The sequence below is a fragment of the Camelus dromedarius genome, chromosome 4 (assembly GCF_036321535.1).
Source record: "Camelus dromedarius isolate mCamDro1 chromosome 4, mCamDro1.pat, whole genome shotgun sequence".
Taxonomy (NCBI): domain Eukaryota; kingdom Metazoa; phylum Chordata; class Mammalia; order Artiodactyla; family Camelidae; genus Camelus; species Camelus dromedarius.
The window spans coordinates 55,564,114-55,587,430 of NC_087439.1; positions in this window are offsets into that span (position 1 = coordinate 55,564,114).

Here is a 23,317-nt window from a genome sequence, read left to right on the forward strand (position 1 = left end):
TTTGGACATGTGCTTGCAATTTCTGGAAGGATTGCAAAAATGGTATACCACTTAGGGAGAATTTGGTCGTGTTTAACAACATTATAAGTGTTTTAATCCTTAAATATGACAATCTTCTAGAAATGTATTCTGTAGATATACCCGAGTAAATGTGAAATTTCATATGTTCCAAGCTTTCACTGTGCTACTAATTGATACCTGAGTTCAGCAAAAAACAACTGGTTGAGTAGACGATGATACATTTATGTAGTAAAATATAATAGTTTTTTTTTTAATGAGAACTTTTTTTATGTGTTACTGATAAGGAGAAGATAAATTGATATTCCAAAATAAATAATACTGTTAGGGGTAGCAACATGAAGAATAGCATATGTTGTAGGTTGACTTTGGGTAAATTAAGGGGAAGTAAATACTTGTTCAAGGATAAGAAATTTAGGAAAAGTTACCTTTAAGGGGTAAGAAAGAAGGAGCAAGAAAGGAAGCAAGACTTCTCTATGTATTTTTCCATGTAGTTGTAACTTGAATCACATAACGCGTTACCTGTATGTGTTTAAAAAAAAACACACACACACACACACAAAACTCAATTTAACAAAATTCCTGATCCTGAAAACAAAAGGAAACAAATTTAACTGGATATTGAATTAATAATGTGACCACATGGAGAAAAGATTTATTTCAAGTAGCTTTAAAATATAAAAATTTTGGCCATACTTAGTAGAGGTGGATTCCAGGGACAAAAACCTACAAATATATTTGAAACTTTACAAAGGTTAAAAAGATTAAACTACTGAATATATTGAGATAATTTTAGATCACATACAGTTGTTAGGTATTTTAGACCACATACAGTTGTAAGAAATAATGGAGAGAGAGTCCTTCATCTGGTTTTTTCTAATGGCAATATTTTACATAGCATAATCTGATATCCCAACCAGATAATTGACATTGACACACTCTACCAGCTTTGTTCAAATTTCACCAGTTTTACAGGCACCCCTTTTTGTATGTTCTGTGTGATTTTGTCACATCTGTAGATTCATGTGATCAGTCAAGATATAGAACATTTCCATCACGAGGATCAATTATGCATCTCCTTTATATTCACCTCTACCTTTCTCCCTTACCTGGTAACCACTGATGTCTTCTCCATCTCTGATTTTGTCCTTTCAAGAATGTTATATAAGTGGAATTATAGAATGTATCTTTTGAGATTGGCTTAAAAAAAAAACTCACCATAATTTCCTTGAGATTCATCCAAAAAAAAAAAATCCATTCTTTCATGTTGCATGTATCAATAGTTCATTCCTTTTTATTCTGAATAGTATTCCAAAGTGTGATGTACTATAGTCTGTTTATTCACCTATTAAAGTTTGGATTCTCTTTTTTTTTTTTTTTGGCTCTTATGAATAAAGATTATATGAACATTCATGAACAGTATTTTTTTGTGTGTGTGAACATAACTTAGTTCCCTGGGACAAAAGGCAGGAAATCAACAACTGGGATATATACTAAGAATATATTTAGTTTTGTTAGAAACTGCCATACTCTCTTCTAGAATGACTATACCATTTTGCTTTCCCAGTAAAAGTACATGAATGATCCAATTTCTGTTTTTTTTTTTTGTTTTTCCAGCATTTGGTGTTAATCACTGATTTGTCTTTTTATTTTAGCCATTCTGATGAGTGTATAGTGGTACCGTGTTCTGGTTTTCATTTGCATTTCATTTCCCTAATGGCTAATGATGTTGAACATCTTCTGCTCATTTGCCATCCGTATTACCTCTTCAGTAAAATGTCTCTTGATGTCTTTTGCCTATTTTCTAATTGCATTTTTCTTCCTGTTGAGTTTTGAGAGTTATTTATATATTCTACATACAAGTTCTTTGCTGGATATGCGGTTGACAAATATTTCTTGTCTGTAGTTTATCTTTTCATCCTCTTTACAGAATCTTTTGGAAAGTAAAATCTTAAATTTTGTTGTTAATCCAGTTTATCAATTTTTTTCTTTTATGGGTCATACTTTGGTGTTAAGTCTAAGAATTTTTCACCTAGTCCTGGGGACTGAAAATCTTCTTTTTTTTTTTTTTTACTAAAACTTTTGTAGTTTACATTTAAATCTGTGATCCATTGAGTTAACTTTTGTATCAAGTATGAAGTTTAGGTAGAGTTTATTTTTTAACCTACAGATGTCCAAGCTCCATTACTGAAATGGTTATCCTTCCTCCATTGAGTTACTTCTGTACCTTTGTCAACATCAGTTGGGTATATTTATATTGGTCTGTTTTAGGAATCTCTATTCTTTTTCATTGATCTATGTGTTCATTCCTCTGCCAGTATATCATGCTGTCTTGATTACTGTAGCTGTGTAGTGAGACTTGACTTTGGGTAGAGTGATTCTTCCCATTTTATTCTTTTTCAAAGTTCTTTTGGCAAGTCAATGGCATATGCCTTTCTATATAAGTTTTAGAATAGGTTTGTCTATGTCTACAAAAACATGCTGGGCAGTAGTTAAACCTCTAAAAAGTAATTTGCTATTATTACATTGATACTCTTTTCTTTATATACTGTTGGATAAAGCAATAAATGTTAATAAAACAACATAATGATACAGTATTTTAGTGTAAGTTAGGATATATACAAGAAAAGATTAAAGGAATAAAGTATTGTATATAATACTGAAATTGCATTGCAGATAGCAAGACAAAGTCATAAATTTTAAATGTATAGCTCTTTCCACTGGAATTGCTTAGAAGCAGTGTCACCCTCATAACAGCAATCATCCATGGAACCATGGTTGTGTCCTCTGATACCATTTCCCTCTTTAGGGAAATTGTGGATTTGAGATGTGGGTCAAGGAGAGTACAGGGTGGTATTGGGACACCTAATTATGCCAGAAATCAAGGAGGCTTCGAAGATTGTGGTCATGTCAAAGATCACAGGGGCCAGTTCAGAGGAGCTCCCAATGACCAAAACTGTAACAATATTTGAAAGAGAGAATAACTACTATAACTGTTGGAATTACACTGATTTTGCAAAAAATTGTTTAGAGTTAATGACAACATGGGAGAGAATACTATAGAGACTGATTTGATTGTTAGTGGGAATGTAAATTGGTGCATTCATTATTCACTATGGAAAACACTATGGAGTTTCCTCAAAAAATTAAAAATAGAACTACCATATGATCCAGCAGTTCCATTTCTGGATATTTACCTGAAGAAAATGAAAACACTGATTAGAAAAGATACATGAACCTTTGTTCATTGGTCATTATTTATAATGTTATGTTCATTGCAGCATTATTTATAATAGCCAAGAATGGAATCAATGTGTCTATCAATAGATGAATGAATAAAGAAGATATGGTATATATATACAAAGAAATAATACTCAACCATAAAAAAGAAATAATATTGCCATTTGCAACAACATGGATGGATCTCTAGACTATTATGCTAAGTGAAGTAAGTTAAACAGAGAAAGAGCTTATGATTTCATTTGTGTGGAATCCGAAGAAAATGAACAAACAGAAACACATACACAGTGAACAAACAGGTGGGAAATAGGTGGGTGGATGAATGAAATAGGTGAGGAAGATCAAGAGGTACCAACTTTCAGTTATAAAATAAATACAGGGATGTATTGTACAACATAGGGAATATAGACAATAATGTAATAACTTTGGTGACAGATGGTAAGTAGACTTGTGATCATTTTGTAATGTATTGAAATATTAAATCACTATAATGTGTACATGAATCAAATAACATTGCAAGTCAGTTATACCTCAGTTAAAAAAAATGAAATACACAAATTGTTGCTTTTACCTCTCATTCCTGAGAAGTGTGTACAATGCCCTAGTGGGCATGTGCATTCTGAATACAAACTTTTCTATGCTTGGGAATACTTCGCTGACTTATTTATCAAGTGACATTGAGGGCTGTCTGCTGTGAGTCAGGCCTTGAGCTGGAAAATGTTCTTATCAGATTTGGTCTGTGATACAAACACCCTTGCACTTATTACCTGTGTGTCTCCGATCCCTGTGGATCTAAAAGTCCTGCTTCTCAGAGAGGAAATGCTTCTTACATGGAACACACAGCAAGAGTTACACTTTATGCCGTAGCTGAACACTATGGTATATTTGGGCTCCTTGGTGCTAAGAGAACAGGAGCAAGGAAAAGAGCTATTACCCTGGAAAAAATAATTAACCCTGATGAACAGGAGGATAGGACTGCTGTTAAATAGTAGGGGAAGGTTAGCATAAGTGAGGAGAACATGTGATCTCTTAGGCTATCTTTTAATATTCTTATACTCAGTTTTGATGATAAATTGACAAGTGCAGCAGCTGTGGCCTGAGAAAGGCATGGTGGCTAGGGGCTCATATTCTTTGTTTGGGAGTCTGGGTCCCCCTTCTGCTCCTGCCACACCCCAACCTCAACTGCCAGATAAAGCTCCTAGACCAGTAGAGGGTCTGAGGATGAGGGATACCTAGAAAGTATAATTGAGGAGGTAAGTACCATTTAGAGACCAGCCGCAGTGGCAGGGGCTGTAGTTTATTTAGGTAGCCTCCTTAGATCAACCAGAATACTAGAGGAAGAAAGATCAGCTGGAATACTGGAGGAGCTATTCCCAGATGGGGTGAAGTTATTATATGGAATGTTTTTGAGAGCTGCAAGAGTTGGACTGCAGTGGATACTATGATAAGCCCCTGAGATCCTTCTTCAGGAATGAGACACTTGTTTAACTTCTGCCAAAGTCTCACAGCTAAGACCCTCTCCAGTAAGTGCCTTTGGCCTAAGAGAGTACCTCATTGAAGGTTATGCCCTGTCTGGGGGAGAGAGCCAACATACATTAGGGGTTAATAGGTACAAAGTTCCAACCCCCTTGACTCAGTTGGAAAACTGAAGGCCCCATGGGGTGAGCTGAGGCCTTTGTTGCAATAGCATTGCAGTTAAACCTCTGCCTCTGCCCATTTGTTTTTCTCATTTCATCAGCTGTGATGTTTCTTAGAACTTCAGTGTCCTGGAAAATTTAGATTGTGCATTAATGTTGAATGGTAGTCAGGCAGCAGTATAGTATAACAGGATGATTACTACATGACCACGCGTGAGTTATGCTAACATGTTTTCAAAAACAGGTTTGTTGAGGTGTCAGTTACATAATCATAATGAAAGTGGGGTTGATGAGTTTTAACATACCCATATCTATACTTTTTTTTTTTTTTTTGGTAGATTTCTTAGGATTTTCTACGTAGACGGTCATGTCTTTGACTAAAGGACAATTTTGATGTTTCTTTCCTGTTTTTTTCTCGCCTTATTGAATTAGTTACAGCTTTGAAAATAATATTGAATGGAAGTGGTGAGAGGCATTTTGAACTTAGGGAAAGTGATCTTATCTCAATTTTAGAGCAAAAGCATTCAGTGCTGCTCCATGAAGTATCTTAGTCATATGCTCTTTGTAGATGCTTTTCATCATACTGAGGAAGTTCCTTTTATTCTCAGGCACTGAGAGTTTTCATTATGAACAGGAATTGAATTTTGTCAAGTGCTTTTTACTGCATCTTTTGTGACAAACATGCCTTTTCTTTTTTCCGGTAAATCACATTATTTTTCAAATGTTTTAGTTTAATAACCCTTTATTCTTGGAATGAACTCCATGTAGTCACAATATATCATCCTTTTCTATATTGTTTGATAGAATTTACAAATGTTGTTGATTTTCTGTCAGTGTTTATGAGGAATATTGGCCTGTAATTTTTTTCTTGATTGTATTTTAAGTTTTTGGTTGTTAGGATTATGCTGGCCTAATGAAGCTGAGAAATGTTCTTTCTCTATTTTAGGAAAAAGTTTGTACAAAATGGTATTATTCTTTACATGTTTAGTAGAATTCACTAGTGAAAATTTTTTGGGCCTGGAATCTTCTTTCTGGAGATTTTTAAAGTAAATGTATTTATAAATTCAGTTTTAAAATGTATGTATACAGCCACCATTTCATGTATAAGATTTGGGAAGTTGTATTTTTCAAGGAATTTGTCCATTTTATACAAGTTACGTAACTTATTGGCATACAGTTTATAATCTTATTTATTTAATGAATTTCCATTAACATTAATGGTAGTTCAGGCTTCTATACTATACATTCTTTCAGCTTTTGTTAATTGTGATGTCTTTATTTTCCCCTTGTTTTTGAGAATATGTTAGTTAGATACAGAATTTCAGGTTGACAGTTCTTACTTTCAAGACTTGAAAGATGTTCTATAGTCTGTGGCCTCCTGTGTTTCTAGGGGAGAAATGTCAGTCACCGCTTGTCTGTAGTTCCTCTCTATGTAAAGTCATTTGTATCTAGTTTTACTTATCTGCGTGAAGACTGGTTAAACTCCAGTTTGCCTTTTTCCCTAGGGTGAAGTCCTTTGAATTCAAGCTCAACATACAGAGCAGTGAACCAGGGGTTCCAACCTCAGTGGACACTGGACAAAATTTGTCTCTCTGGGCCATCACGGCTCTCAGAACCATAGCTCTGACTTGTAGTCACCGTGTCTGAATAGAAACACCTCATGAAAATGTAACCTGACAATTCAGGCTCACCTCCCTGTCTTCCTTCCTATCTTTTTCTGGATCTTGACCCAGTAGTTCTTCACTTAGATGTTTAGAGGAAGAAAAAATACACACATACAATATAATCTTACCCTGCTTGTGTAACTGCCTTTAGTGGGAGGGTTGGTCCAACTAACATAGTCACCCATTACTAAAAGTGGAAATCCCACCTGTACTTTGTCATTAGATTAGTACATCTATGTAATATTCTCCATTTGATGATTTAGAAAAGATATGTGCTTGTTATGTGACACTTTTTCTTGTCTTATTTGATAAACACATATTCATACATATACATACCTAAGTATACACATACATGTATCCACATACACATGTATCCAAATAATCTTAAACTCCTTATATGGAGATACTGAAGGTTTTGAAGAACAGAACAAACATAATTCTGAAAAGCTTTAAAATACTTTTTCTCGATTTTAAAAGTAAATCATGGCTGTAAAAATTTCAAATGATACAGAAATGAAGTAAACAAAGTTCCCTATACTTTGGGTACCCTTAGTTATGAAATGATTGTGTGAGTTGTCTACTGAGACATTATGAATTTCACTTTGACAGTGTCATTTAGACACAGCTTATAAATGACTACATCAAAGTGGCCATGGCAGTGTAGCCGCATTAGAATGCCGCTTTTTTCCTTATGAGTTAATCCTCGCTGGTTGATTCACAATGCATTTTAGCATGTGAAGGGCTCTGAAAAATCCTGTAAGAGAGAAATCTAGTTTTAACTCAGCGCTTCCCCAAATGATCTGCTGTCCAAAGATTTTTTTTTCACTTATTACCTGTTATAGTCTATGGCATTAATATTCTGTGGTACAGTCTTTGTTAAATACTGATTTTTACTTTTGATTTTCATATGTACCCTATTAACATTATTTTTAAGTGGAAAAGTTATATTAATTTGAGATTTACTGTCTAGAAGAGTCAGCAAATAAAATGAATTACAAGCAGAAGAGCTGATCTTTTATTTACAGTTCACTCCTGTATTAGTTTGCTAGGGCTGCTGTAACAAAGTACCATAAACTGAGTGGCTTAAACAATGGAAATTTATTGTTTCATGGTTCCAGAGGCTAGAAGTCAAGATCCAAGTGTCAGAAGGATTGATTGCTTCTGAGGGCCATGCGGGAGAATCTGTTCCAATACTCTCTGCTCTAGCTTCTGGTGTTTTGCTGGCAAGCTGTGGCATTCCTTGGCTTGCAGAAGAATGACCCCCATCACTGCCTTTGTCTTGATGTGACATTCTCGCTGAGTGCATGTGTCTGCGTCTAAATTTCCCTTCATGTAAGTGTACCAGTCAAACCGGGTTATGAGCTACTCTAATGACCTCATCTTAATTACATCTGCAATAGCTTTATTTCCAAGTAAGTCACCTTCTGAGATACTGGAGGTAAGAATCTCAATAGATGAATTTTGGGGGGCATACAATTCAGTCCATAAAAAGTTTTTCTGAGAGAAGAAATTCTCATTATGTAAATTCCTTTAGATCAATCTTCTGCATGTAGGCTCATACTCAGGAAAATGGGAAATGAAATGTAAGAGGTAAGAAGATTGGGTACCATTGATAAAGCCTTTGCTTTTTCAAAGATGGTAAGGAGGCTGCAGACTGGAAATAAGATTTTGTGGTAATTATAAAAATGGTGAGGAGGGTATATATTTTCCGAGGAAAGAATTAATGTATATTTGACTTTAGGGAGATACTTGACCCTCAAACTACACTATAGTTATATACCAATAAAGGGTTTATCAGCTTTATACTCAGATATGCTGTATTATTGGCAATCTCTATATTTCAGAATACAACTCCTTTAAAATTTATTTTATCCAAAGTCAGTAACCATTCTACCTATAAATTATTTAACTCTAGCATTTTAGGATTTGTTTAGTCTGGAATAACCTCAGAGAGCATATGGATAGGGTCTGTTTAGTAATGTAGAACACCTGGCACAAAATATGTGTAGAAGGCTGCTTTAGTAAATATACGATATGGTGCAGAACTTCTATGTAAAACCTTTGTTAGCTGATAAACAGGGAGCATCTGTTACCTTATGAAATTAACTCAAAGTTAGGCAACCCATAAGGTAAGAATCCCTATGGCAAAAAGACTATAGACTTATTTACTGAACACTTGAGAGCAAGGCTCTCATTCATTTTTATTTCCCTAAATTCCTGACATGAAAAACTATAAATAATGAGTGTTCAATATATGTTAATGTAATTTTTGGGAGGGGTTAATTTAAAAATTTATTATATTTTATTTTTTAGAGGAGGTACTGGGGATTGAACCTAAGACCTCGTGCATACTAAGCATGTGCTGTACCACTGAGCTATACCCACCCCCCATGAAGTATTTTAATTGAACAAAAATAAATAAATTGTCGTGTTAGATATAGTTCTCATTTCTAGTCACTTAACAATTCTCTATTTATGCCGAAGTTTAGGCTTTAATATCAAGTAATTCTAGGATCAGATCTCAATCCTGGCACTTATCAGCTGTGATATTTGTAAGTTACTAAAATACTTTGAGTCTCAAGTTTCCTTATCTGTCAAAAGGAAACAATTATAGCTCTATCAGAAAGTAGGAATGAGAAATAAAACTGCTGCTACTTTAATATTGGCCATTATTATTACATTTTACCTGGATGAAAACAACCACTTCACAACTAGTCTACTTAAATTCACCATGCCCTCCTCCGGTCATTCTCTACCCAGGAGCCAGTCTTTCTAAAATGAAAATCCAATCGTGTACTTCTGCTGCTCAGTCCTCCAGTGTTTCCCTACTGAACTAAGAATAAAACCCAGATTTCTTGGAGCCAGTTAAGATCCTTCACAATCTGCCTCTCTCTGTTTGTCTTTCTCTTTACTAATGTGATGGTTAATTTAATGTGACTACATGCCTGGTACAGGGTATGCCCAAAGTAAATATTATTCTGGGTGTGTCTGTGATGGTGTTTCTCAGTGAGATGAGCGTTTGACTCAGTGGACTGAGGGAAGCAGATTGCCCTCCGCAGTGTGAGTGGGTCCTCATCCGCATCCATGTGTGTGGAGAGAGGAAGAGGAGAGATCTCTGATTGGTTGTTTCTCTGAGAATCCTGACTAATACAGGAATGCATTCAGCCATCTTACCCAGCAACTTACTTTGGCGTGGAAGCTCCATGCTCTCTTCTCTATGAGTGTATCTGTCACAATGCATCTGCACCGTAATAGCCGCCCTTCCAGATCTCCTCTTCCTTACCTCCTTTTTCATTTTCTCCCTAACTTACTTGATGAAACGTTAGCTTTCTTGCAAGTTGAATTTATTTTTTAACTTGAAAATGCCATTGGGGGAACTTAAAAGTCCCTCATGACTAGGTTTTGTGTTTCTCCCCTGTGGGCCCTCTGGTAGTTGGGTTTACTGGATTCTAGATTTGACTCTATGACATTCAAGTCTCCCATTCACTTCTCTACTTACCTTGAAAACTTTATGAATGCTTACACCTCTCGTACAGTTCCTAGTACCTGGTACATGATGAATAATTATTTATAGAGTAAATGTGAATGAAAACAAGATGGCATTTGTTAAAAATCAGTACAGTTATTGGCATAAAATAAGTGTCAAGAATAAAGAAAGCTCCATTTGAAATTCAGGTTTGTAAACTGATGGAGTACTTCTACAATAATCACTGAAGAAGGGAGATAGAGATGCTGTTCTTTTAAATATTGGACATTATCCTGAGCTTTTCATAGCATATAAGTTACTGGAATCTAGTTAAGGGGAAGAAAAGAGTTTCAAAAGCGAGCGCGTTTTAACTTCATTGGTATCAAACATGAGTAACTGTAAGTTAAATTTATAAACTAATTTCCTGCACTAAATTTTGATTTTGATGTAAAACACTTCACAAAATGTGTGTGTACAAAATCAGGTAGGTAAAAACAGGGTCTTAACAGTAAAACAGTCTGATAGCAAGAGAGTCACAGTACTTGACCTTGATGGGCAGCAAACCACAGCAGGGAAACTGGTCAGTTCTAAGACAGACATGTGGAAGACACCAGTGTAATCTTGTTTGACACATTTCCCTTTGTTGATGAAGTGGTAAGTCTCTTTTTAACTTCCGTTTTTCCAGTTTACTGGTGTTTAGTTTGTTACTAGCACAGAGAAGAAAATTGTAACTCAATGTCTGAATAAATGAAAACTGCTCTAGATACTGGCCATGTGCACTGTGCTAGTTTCTTTAGTTATAGATGACTCCCTTCCAGTAGAGAGACTCACACTTCTGATACACTTGCCTTTCTCAGAGATGGGGCTTCTAATACTCAATTTCCCAGCATGTTAAAAAAAAAAAAAAAGTTTCCTCTTAAGAATTTTTTGGCCTATGCAGACTGGATAATCCTGAGATGCTAAATTTTCTAAAATGTTACTTTTATTACCAGAAAATTATTCTAGCTATTTTGTCCAAAATATCATATCTCATACCTCAGATTAATTCTTCACTCTGTTTCAGAGAAGTACGATTCAGTGTTGGCTACACATTAGAATCACTTGAAGAGCTTTTTTTTAAAAAAGGCAGATTTTTGAGTCACATACCAGATCAATTAAACTGCTTTAATATCAGCCCCAATGGGGTGGAACTGAGACATGGATATTTCTTATAAGCTCCCTTAAGTGATGTAAAGTCAAGAGTGAGCACCAGTGCCTTAGGGTCTATATCTAATTAAAAATCAATCCCTTGTCCAAGGTTAATTCCAAATCCAGTGCCCCAGAAGGTTATGATACTGGGTTTTCTTTTTTCCCTTTTTAAAGTAATTAATATTTTCCCTTCTGATTTCAAAAAAGAGACAGCAATGTGGGAAAGTACAAGGGAAAAAAAAGGCATCTATAATCCCATTGCTTAGAGGGAATCAGGGGGACCATTGTTAAAATTTTAGGCTTTAAAAATTTAAAATTTTTCAAGTGAGCAAAATTACTGTATGCTGTTATATGAGTGCAGTCTCTATTCATTGCTATTTTAGGATTAAATTGAGCTGGAGGAGCTCTGAAGTGATTACCCGGTTTAAAGTTGTACCTTTATTAAAGTAACAATGTAACTGAGGCAACTGGTAAAATAACTTTTTCAAAGGCACATAGATAGTGAACCAGATTCTGCGTCTCGCCTCTCTGCAGTTCATATCACAGTACCGTGTGTTTTGAAATACTAGACTTTTTCATCCTTAGGCAATTCCCTTAGTATCCACTATCTTCTTGGTGGATACTAATATTATTTTCAAATATGTGTAAAACTCTTTCTGTCTGAACTTTAGTAATTCATGTTAGCACTGCTCCGTTGCTCGTTCCTGTTGAGTCCAGTCTCCCGACACACTTACGAAGTACATCCTTTGAACTTCAGTCAGTTTTTAGTCTTTCTGTGTCCACTGACCCTCAGAACAGTCGCTTGTATCCTCTGACTGTGGAAAACTAATTTTTCTAATCCTGAGTTCTAAATTTGACAAGTGACTGCTTGTCAGGCGTCCTAGGAATATTATATGAAAAACTGCCTCCTACCCTATTAATAGCAGACACATTGTTTAATTAATGAAAAATCAGGCTGTTAGGTCAAGTAAGTGATGGCTTGCAGTGAATGCCACAAAGAATGTCAGGAGTTCGTTCATATCCATCTTAATTATAACTGAATAATGGGGTCAAGTTCTTTCCTTACAAAATAAATGATTCCCTACTTGTTATGGTAGAGTTCTAAAAGTTAAAATAAGACTGGCTCCCAATGTTACAGTGACCCTAAATAATGTTTAATTAAGCCTAAATTTTGAGTAAATTATTTCCAGACTAGTTTAAAAGTTAATGAGATAATAATCACTCAGGAGAGAACAGCATGGTAGCGATATTATGAAACAGCAGCAGCCTGGCTAGCTTGTGTATTTTCTCTTATTCCAGATCTCACACATGCTTAATTGACTTAAAACATTATGGTTCAGATGTGCTTAGGGTCACTCAATAGGCCTGTAATGTGGATGGATTTGAATTATATATGAAGTGTTTAAGGCACAAATATATGAGCATCGTTGATGCAATGAGAGAAAAAAATACTAATTTTTTATCTGACACATGAATATTGGTTCAGTTATCCTGACAGAATGTCAGGAAACCTGGAAAGTTTACTCAGCAACCTTAATAGCATAGTTATTAAAGAGCCATAGTGTTGACAGAACGTTTATTAACGCCTATATAATTACCTAATCCCCCCAAAATCTGGTGAAATTCTGTCTCAATCACTTTCTGATAATAAAGTGATAAAAATTTATAATAGAAAATGTAGGAAATAGGCAAGTTTAAAAAAAAGTCACTTGTGTTACCACCATAACGAAGCAGTGGTCATTCACACCTTGGACTTTAAGTGTTTTTAGCCCAATGTCCTTAAAATACAACTGTTTTTGTATTGGATATACTGTTTGTAATCTACTTTCCTGACTTACTGCATTAGAATGTTCTATGTCATTGTATTTTTAACTGGTCTCCTGGTGCCGTAACTGGTCTCGTAGCTTTTATTCTGCACACACAAGCACAAACAAACAAACAAAGAAAACTCTAAGTATCTAACATTAAGGAGTCTGAACAACAGCTTATATACTACTAAAGGCAAACAAACTGCAGGAAAGAAAGAATTTGCAGCCTATGTAACCAGCATGGAGGATAATACTCCAGGTACATGTTTAGCTTGGCAGTAGAAAAATTGCCAGGCCCCTAAGAAGAAAATAATTCACAAAAGAAAAAAAGTTACTTCAACAATACTGTTTAAAATATCAGTAGTATTTTTTAATCTCTTAAACTAGAAAATCCTGAGACAAGTAGATAAACTGGATTCCCTGTTTAGAATTTGTGATTTATGTCTGAGATCCCCAATGCCAAGTTTGAGTTTTCTGAAAGTGCTTATGTGCCACATATCATAAAATGATGAGTGTGTGTTTCTTAATTATATTTTTCATACAGAGATTTATAATGCTTAATCAATTATTTAAAGGATATAATATTTGTGTTTTTAGAAACTATGTTCATATAGGCATTTAGTGCAATTCATCTTTATATTATCAAGGATTATAAGAATTAAGATCTTTGTAAGAACTAGTTCTCTGTAAGTATCAACTGAATAGAAAAGAAAATTCCAAATTTAGAAGTTTTATCCTAACAGTTACTCATTTTTATCCCACATGGTCCTCTTAATCTCACATTTATTGTACTTCTTTTTCTCTTTCATAATTTAATTTAATCTCAATGTACATCAAACAACTTAAAAGCATATGTGATTGAGATATTCATTTTCCATTTACAGTTTATAAGTTTAGTAAAAAAAAATTTTTTAGCCTATAAGTTTACAAGAGATAGGGGAATATACTTAGAAAAAGATGCTGAGAATTGGATCTCATCATTCAGATGCTGATGTGTAAATAATCATTAACCCATAGTACTGTGTGATCCCTACAGTTCCCTTCATCCTCAGATGACACGTTTTGAGTTCCAGTTTTAAGACCTAGTTTTCATTTTATGCAGAGTTTTCATTCCAGATTAACTAAGCATTGGAATATATGCATATACTGTCTGAGAACTTCCCCCCAACTTAGCCTATCCTCCCATCCATATGTGACCTTCACAGCTTGAATTTTTTTTTAATAATTCATCACATTCTTCTATTAGGGACAATTTCTTTTTTTCAAAGTTACTCATGTATTAATTTGGAATTCTTTTTATGAATACATTTGTTTACTTACCTTACTTTGAATTATCTTTGCATGTTAGTGAATATTTTGTGACCATACTATGAAGTTTGACTGAAACAATATTTGACTAAAAAAAAATACTAAAATACTTATTCAAATGAACATTGGCCTTTAAAAGTAATACCTTGAAAGCTCCATACTTGTTTCAATGTTAATTGACATTATTCCAAGTATTTTTAAACTCCTAATTTTGAAATTATTTGCAAAGGCATGGTTTATTAAAAAAAAAACTTGTCATTAATAAATCTTGATTTTTCTCTTTTAAATAATTAGAATATAATAAAACACTTGGGGAGTAACCTAATCTAGGTAATTCTGATGTATTTCATTTTATACGAGATACTCTTTTTTTAAGACTGCATTATTTTTAAAGAGTTTAAAAGGTATTTCAAAAGATAGAGGTATTTTAGAATAAATACATTGCTTCTTAAGATGAATTTTTTGAAGGAAAATACTCTTTTAGAATAAGTTCTAGAATAGTTACAAGCCTCAATATATAACAGTCAATTCAGATGAAATGTGTGGTGCTAAAAGGAATCTGAAAAGGTCACTTTGTCCAAACTTGTCTGAGGAATTTGGAATATTAAAATAAATGTTCACTAGCAAATGGTTATAACATTTGGAGCTATTTATAAATCTACACGTTTACCTAAATTATAACATATATACATATTTGTATGTGCATATGTGTACATATGGCAAGTAAAACTGTCTAGATAAATGTAAAGCATGTTTATTTTTCACTATAGGTATTTTTTTCCTCAATCTTTTGTCTGAACCATGTTTTATATAAACCTCATTACAATTAGATTTGGATTTGAAAACCTGGTTTTATTACCTATTAACTATGTGATCTTGACCACATAATCTAAACTGTGAGTCTTAGATCTGCATTCGTTTATTAGAAATATTTTCCTTTTTTGAGGATGGCATACGAGAATTAGTGTACATTGCCTTAGAGCATGGGTTATTTAGCAGCTGTACCACATGTTTCTTCTCTCTGTGCCCCCGTCACTCCTGTTTCACTCTTGTCTGACACAGCCAATATTTGTACTTGGATATTGGGACTCCAGGACTTCACTTTTCGTGAAATTGGCTTTGCTTTCCAGCACATTACCCCCCTTCTTTCAGATAGTTGTTTTTATTTTTTAACAATTTTCTACTGAAAATCTTGCTAGGCCTACACCTCTCTTTGGTCATACAAAATTATACAAAATGGAAAAACAATAGAAATGGTTCTATTTTGTAAAAAAGATTTGTGAAAATGTTTGGAAAAGAAGTGCAAATGACAAAAAATTTCTGAAGGAAAATATCTGAAGTTGAATGGAGTTTATTAGAAGATTAAAAAAGTAACATTAGCATTTTCTCATACCAGTTGTGGCTTTTAAAAAAGCCATAGTCTGAGCAGTAGTTTAATTGATCCCTTCAGGCCTTTGATAAATCTACAGATTTAGGGCAAATGTAATTTATGGAGGTATTAAAATTAATTTGACACCGAAATAAACTCTGCATCATTAATATGGTAACATCTACTGGGAACTGCCCCAGACCTATAAAACCAAAGCTACGGTAATTGATAATGAATGATCATTGCTGAAGTACAGATCATGTACTGTATGCTAATGAACGTGTTTTCTCCCTGTTGGTTGCCTGTCCCAGCCTCTGATCCACATCTTTGTCTCTGTTCAGCTCAGAAATAAACCCCTTCCCACTACTTACCAGCAAAACCAACTTCCTGTTAACTTACATATTAAAAAAAGAAATGTTTCATAAAGCTCTTAACCCTTATTTGCACTGGGGCCTTTACACCGTGTAGGCTTATGGGTTTCTCTTGAATCACCTTTTTTTGATTAAGTTGCATGTTTTCTAGATACATCATCATATCACAAATTAATAGTCTCTTGAATTTTCACTAACATTTTAATATCTCCAACATAATGCTTTGTAAAATGGTCTGAGTTCCTCACTGAAACACTTTAAAAAATCTTTTTCTTATGTATATAAAGAAGCAGAATCATTCAAGGTACTGACAGCTGAACTTCTGCCGAGTTAGTTCCCATAGTTTGTGCGTATGGTCTGTTTTAAGAGTAAAATGATCTTGTTATTTTAGCTCTTCACCAGTGAAAGACTGGTCAACCCAGAACTTACATTGAATTCTAGCTGCAAAACTCTGCTATGAAATAGTTTTACTGAATGAAGTCAATTTTGTTTTACTATTCAGATCTAAAATTTTATAATCTATTAAATTTTACTTAATTTATACAGCTCTAGTCCTTCGGTTCAGGAGAAAAATGATGTTTTTGGTCAAACTGTAGTTCAGTCTTGCAAGGAAAAAGTTTATATTGAGTGATGTTACACCATTTAATTTTTATGTCCATGGAACATGACTAAAACCTAGGGGAGTATTTGAGAAGTAGGTTGATGGCTAGCCAGCTTGTAAAAATACTTTATTTAATTTACAAATATTCATAAGGGAACAGTTGTTTAAAAACAATTCTTATGTCAGAGAAGCTCCTTCTGTGTGATACATTGAATAAAAGGGTGGCTGTTCAATTCAAATGAAATAGTGAATTATGAATACCTTTTTCTAAAGCTTATTTGCAGAACAAATCCAGCAACACTTTGTTCATCAGAGACCCCAAAATACTCTCTTCACAGCAGTGTACATCTGGGTAACAGTTTGTTCACAAGTTCAGATGTTCTACTATTTATGAAATTATGGTCTCAATATTTCAGTGACATTCAGATAGATTTTCACAAAGAATGTTATGTGTGGAATGGAAGCTAGAACAGAGAAAGGACCAGTATTGTAGGAAAAAAAATTCACAAAGCTGATCTCTGGATCTCATTTTCTAGAGTAGCCATTTGGGACTCACTTATGTCACTAAACACAAAGAATCACTTTTCCAGAGAGAAAAAGAGGAAAGTAAATGTCTTGACACATGGTAAGGGATTTTGAGTAGATATCTTTGTGCTTTTAGAATATACATACTTCTCCATTTATGAAAATTGAGTTATATTTATTAGAATTCAAAAAACTTATTTTTTCTTTTAAAGAAGCCTTTGCTTATAAAATGAATGGGGAATATAATCTACTTAGCTGGAATTAGCTTCCTGTATCAGCCAGTTTCGTGGGGAAGTGGCCTAAAGAAACTTAGTCATTGTCAGGAGATAACACCATGGATCTCTGTGTATCTTGCTAGCAAAAGCACTGAGTATATTTGTTCCAGACAATCTTTTCAAGGTTGGTTGTTCAGTGAATGGACAGATAGTGTCTCACCCTGGAGCAAAGGAAAAATTTATTACAGCCTTGAGAATAGAGATAGCATCTCCCTTCAGAGCAAAGGTCAGCTCTACTTTCTGTTAAGTAAAATAAAGATAATGTTGCCTTCTGGAGCAAATGAACAGGCATGCTCACTGCTAATTATAAGATTTGTATTCCCTAAGTTCAGAGTGGCCTTCCTATAATGCAGCTCAGAGTGTGCAGGTGTCACCTGGCATTCTTTCTATTACCCGGTAAGAGTTGGAACTCAGGAAAATGGCACATGAACATGCTGATGCTCTGGGCAGTGCTGTTGCTGTGAGGTTTTTGTTTTTTTTTTTTTTCCTAATTGAAGTATAGTTGATTTACAATGTTAGGTTGGTTTCTGGTGTACAGCATAGCCATTTGGTTATACATCTATATGTATATACATTCTTTTTTGATTCTTTTCTATTTATTATAAGGTATTGAATATAGTTCCCTGTACTCTACAGGAAATCTTTGTTGTTTATCTACTTTATATATGGTAGTGTGCATCTGTTAATCCCGTACTCCCAATCTATCCCTCCCTTCCCTTCCCATTTGGAAAGTTTGTTTTCTGTCTGTGAGTATGTTTCTGTTTTGTAAATAAGTTTGCTTGTACTATTTTTTAGATTCCACATATAAGTGATAGCATATAATATTTGTCTTTCTCTGACTTACTGCACTTACTGTGAAAATCTCTAGGTCCATCCAGGTTGCTACAAATGGCATTGCTTCATTTTTTTTTATGAGTAATTAATATTCAGTTGTGTACACCCACCCACCCACCCACCCACCACGTCGTCTTTATCCATTCATCAGTGGGCACTGAGGTGGTTTCCATGTCTTGGCTATTGTAAATACTGCCACTATGAACATAGGGGTGCTTGTATCTTTTTGAAATAGTTTTCATCTTTTTGGGATATATGCCCAGGAGTGGGATTGCTGGATCATATCATAACTCTATTTTTAGTTTTTTAAGGAACCTTTGTACTGTTCTCCATAGTGGCTGCACCAGTTTACATTCCCACCAACAATGTAGGAGGGTTCCTTTTTCTCCACACCCTCTCCTTGCTGTGAGTTTTAATAAAATCCTTTGCTTCTGATCCAGGAGTTTCATGTCGGCTTGCAACATCCATGAAACTGGCAGGCAAATACATTAGCATTCAAGAAAGGTAATCTCTTAGATCTTCGACAGTCTTAGTGACAAGGGTCAGATGCTGATAGAGACATTGTTTTCTGGAAGAGAAAGAATGAGCACTGTATAGTCCAGTTAATGGAACTTGAGAGAAATCCTTTGTATTGGTAGTGAGCATATTGAGCAACTTAGGTCAACTAGGCAATAAGTGATTCTTTATTCTGTTTCTTGGTAGTAAGAAGTTAAGGATGTGGTCATTGGTCAAATGTGAGGAAATAGGTTCAAAGACAGCAGCTTGAATGGTGGTGTTATATCATCCATATGGCATAATGGTTGAAACCTCTTCAAATCCAGTTCTTTTCTAATCAAATTACGATAGTGAGCTGAGGAGTTCAGGGAGCCCTGTGGCAAACAAGTAAATATAAACTGGGATCCTTTGCATGTGAATTCATATTGCATTAGACTTTTTTCCTGGGTTCAATCCCCAGTGCCTCCGTTAAGGGAGGGAAAACAACAACAATAAAAGAATAAAATTGTTCAAAACAGTTGAGATTGAAAGAAGGCATTAGCAACATCAGTCACACAAATCCAGTCCCCTTCGGCTTGTTACAACTTTTGTATTGCCAATACCATGTCTGGAACCGCTGAGGCAGCGTATGGAACTACATTCAGACTGGGCTGGTCTATAGCAAGTGTCCATAACCTCCTGCCTTTTTCACAGACCACATAGGGCTGTAATACAGAGAGTGAGTTTGTGTCTGTACTCCTGTTTAGGACACGTCACTGAATAAAGCTGTAATCTTTTTTTTCTTACCAGGTATTTCCTATTGCTTCAAATTAAAAAAGTACGTCTGCTCAGGCAATTCCAAAGGCTCCCATTTAGTGTGGCCAATTCATACTGGCTTAAGGGCAATTTTATGTGTGTTCTATTTAAACTATCTGGTAGGGGAAGTGTTCCCCAATCAAACATAACATCGATTTCAAGAATACATTCAGGCAGCGGAGATGCAATTACCTCACATAACATTTGTTCAGGCAGCCCAAAGTGCATCCAAATTTTTACTTTAACTCCATTTACAGAAAGAGCCCCGTATGCTCCCAGTCCAACCATTGCTCTTTGTAGAGGTGCCCTGGTTGTTGCTACTTCTCTTGCAGGTAGAAGGCTTCCTTGCCAATCTGGAAGTCAACTTCTAGTCTGCTTAATTGTACCAACTGGTACTGAGACTTGTCCTGGTACTAAGTACTAAGAAGTCCTGCCCCCACTTTTAGACAACAGCTACAGAAGTACACGTCTATCCTGAGCGTGAAAAATAGAAAATCTGTCACCACCTTGGGCATAAGGAGGCAAATGGTTAGAAATTGAGCTGGGACTAAACCTACGGTGTGGCATGCCATGCTTAAGGATAAAGGCAACAACTGATTGTCTCAACTTCTGCGTCTAATATGCCGCTCTGAGATCCATCTGGAGATAGCTGCAAAAGCTCTGAAGTCCGTCCCCCACCCCCCAGTGGGTACTCTCGACCAGATTTCCCTGAGAGAGTAACTCCCATGGGAAACAGTGAGTACTTAACTACTATTTGGGCTGGATTTACTGTGCTGATGAAGGTGAAGAACTGGAAAATGAAAACTCACCTGAAGAACTAAATAGATACAGTTTTGAAGTTGGCCCCACTAATCAAGAAAACTTCTCTAGCCTTTTTGTTTAAAATCAGGCTATAACTAGGGTGTTGTCATAGCAACAGGGCAGCAGATGCCCATTATTAAGATGGACTCTAAAAAAATTCTTGCCACCATGTGACTCAAATCCAAGTCAGCCTAAGTATGCAAACCTTGTGGTCCTAGTTGGAGAACAGTGTGTCTGGCTGCTTCATCAGGGGGTGCTCAATGCTGAAATAAATGGTGTCAGGTATGAGGTTCTTGCTGTCTAATGTAGAGCATTGACTGGTTTCCAAACACAGAAGTTCTTTTAGTTGAGTTGTGATTGAGCAGCTTCTTAAAGCTGAGAGTGAATGCAAAGCCTTGGGGGTGCTGTCTGTCTTTGTGAGCCCTGTTTCCTTTCTTGCCCTACTCCAGCCTCAGCTGATTTAAGAATAAAGGCGATCAGATGTGAGGCCAAGGTCTTCCTGTCTCAAGAGGCAACAGAGACCATAGGCACCCGAGGATGGTGGGGGAAACTTTGGTCTGGCAAGGGCTCAAACTTTTATGACTGTTAGAGATAGGCACCCAAGTTAGTATTCCTACCTCTGGGGGACTAGGACTCCCTCATTTAAATAATGTGGTTCACAGTTAGGAAGGGAGGCTAACATTACCTTGTTGGCACTTTGGTGTAACTCTAAGTACTGTTGTTGTAGCTTCTACATCTGAATGAATGGTAGGAACTGATATGTTTAAACTTGTACTTCTCTATCCTATCAGAGTCAGTAGGGGATTCTCCCACCCTGAGAGAGCCACATCTGGCAGGGGGAGTTAGCATCTTTAGGGTTCCCCAACCCTGATGACTCTTTTCAGGTACAAGTGTTAGTGACCGATGATTGTACCTTATGGAGCCTTTGGCAAAAGGAGGCAGCCTTTACCAGTTGTATCCATTAGGGTTTTGGACTTTTGCCTTCCTGACAGGGCTACCTGGTAAACCTCTTGTTGTTGAAACTTAACACCCTCCCAGGACACTTTGATTCTCTAGCCTGTTACTTGCTTTTGTGGTCAGTCAACTTGGACTTGGTGACTAGTAAGGTGGGAAGGGCCCAACAAACCTTGCTTGCTATGTTGAAATAGTGTATGATGCCATGGTCCTTGCTGTCTGGTCTGCCATTTGGAAAACCACAAACTGGCAGATTAAAGATGTTTCTCTTTGAGGCCACAAACTGTAGAAACAAATAGTATTTACTGATGGAATTGGCTGGCTTACTGATATAAGTGACCCATTGTAAGGCATCATTATTTGATGAGATTGACTAGCATTAAGCTGCTGATTAAGTCTGTACTGTCTGGGTTGCCACTGTTGCTGCCTGGATACATCATCATGTTGGACAGGGGAACATATCTACCATCACAGGCTGGGCTCAAGTGAAGGAGCCTACATTTCTGATACCGTGATAGATTTGTGGCTCCTGCCAAAAGTTGACCCTTTGTTTCACAGTGAGGTAGATCTCACTACGTGGGGCATGGCTTCTGCTGCTTTGGCAAATTGACAAGATCAGATCTTTGACTTCTCTTTGGGCTTTCAGTGAGGCTTCACTGTTGTTGACACCTTTTCAGGTTACAGTGTGGCTGTTCAGCTGACCATGACCGTATTGGGGAACTTGAAAATTATCCATGTCATATTTTCAGCTCCCTGGATCATTTGCAGAAAGCAGTACTCCTTTCATTGCAAAATTACTGATTGTTGAATGTCATCCTCAAAATTCAGCTCAAAAAGATTTCTCCCTTTTTTCTCACCTCTTCCTTGTCCATACATCTTAATACTGAATTTTGGCAATTATTCTTTTTTTTAAATTTTATTTTTGATAATTACTCCTTTTTAATTTAATTTTTTATTTATTTTTATTTATTTATTTTTTTTTGTTGGGGGGAGATACTTAGGTTTATTTGTTAATTTACTTAATGGAGGTGCTGGAGATTGAACCCAGGACCTCAAACATGCTAATAAGCACCTGCTCTGTCATTGAGCTATACTCTTCCCACTTCCTGACCTTTGGTAATTAAATGTGTCTGTTCCAAGGTAAAAATTACTTGGTCTTCACTGCTTCCTGGGGGTATGATCAGAACAAAAATGGAAGTGGTTTATGTAGAGTGATTTTGAAAATTCAGAATTTCACTATGACTATATCTGTGTAAGAAGAGGTATTTCTTTTCTATTACTGCAGTCCTGGTTGGTACACAACCTGGATGGTACCCTATCAAAAGGCAGGCATAGGAGATTCAGACTTAATTCTGGTTCAGTCACCTAGATTTTCATTACATTGGCATGGTCCTAGATGTTAAGTATGATGACCACTTTGTAGAGTAGTAGCTCAGTAAGTCCCTACACCATGGCCCATACAGATTAAAATGAGTCTCTAAGTTTGATAAAGAATGTACTTGACCTTTCTGGACTGATCCTTCTGGATGAATGATCTGATTGCACGTAGGCAATTATAGGAAGGAAATTAAAGTTGTAGCTACTAGTATGGTAACACTGATTTTGTAGTAGTGACAGGAGCTTCCCAGAGGAATAACTGACTCATTATTATTATTTTTTACTGACTCATTGTTTATGAGCATCTTGCAGCAAGTATTCCTACAATAAGAGTAATCCAATAAGAAAGAGTTGTCCCTGACTTTAGCTAAGTAATCAGTGACACCACCTTGCCTCTGAAAGATGTTCAGATTAGTCTAAACTCATTGGTCAGAATTGTGGGGAATGATAGAATTATTCTAGGTGTACTCCTTGTGGGCTAAAGCAGAATCTGTATAATCACCAGTACCATGTGCTGAGCCTAGATGTATACCTCAGGTCAAATGGAAAGGTCAGTGTAGAAACTTAAGGAGAAAGCCACCTGGCTTTGTG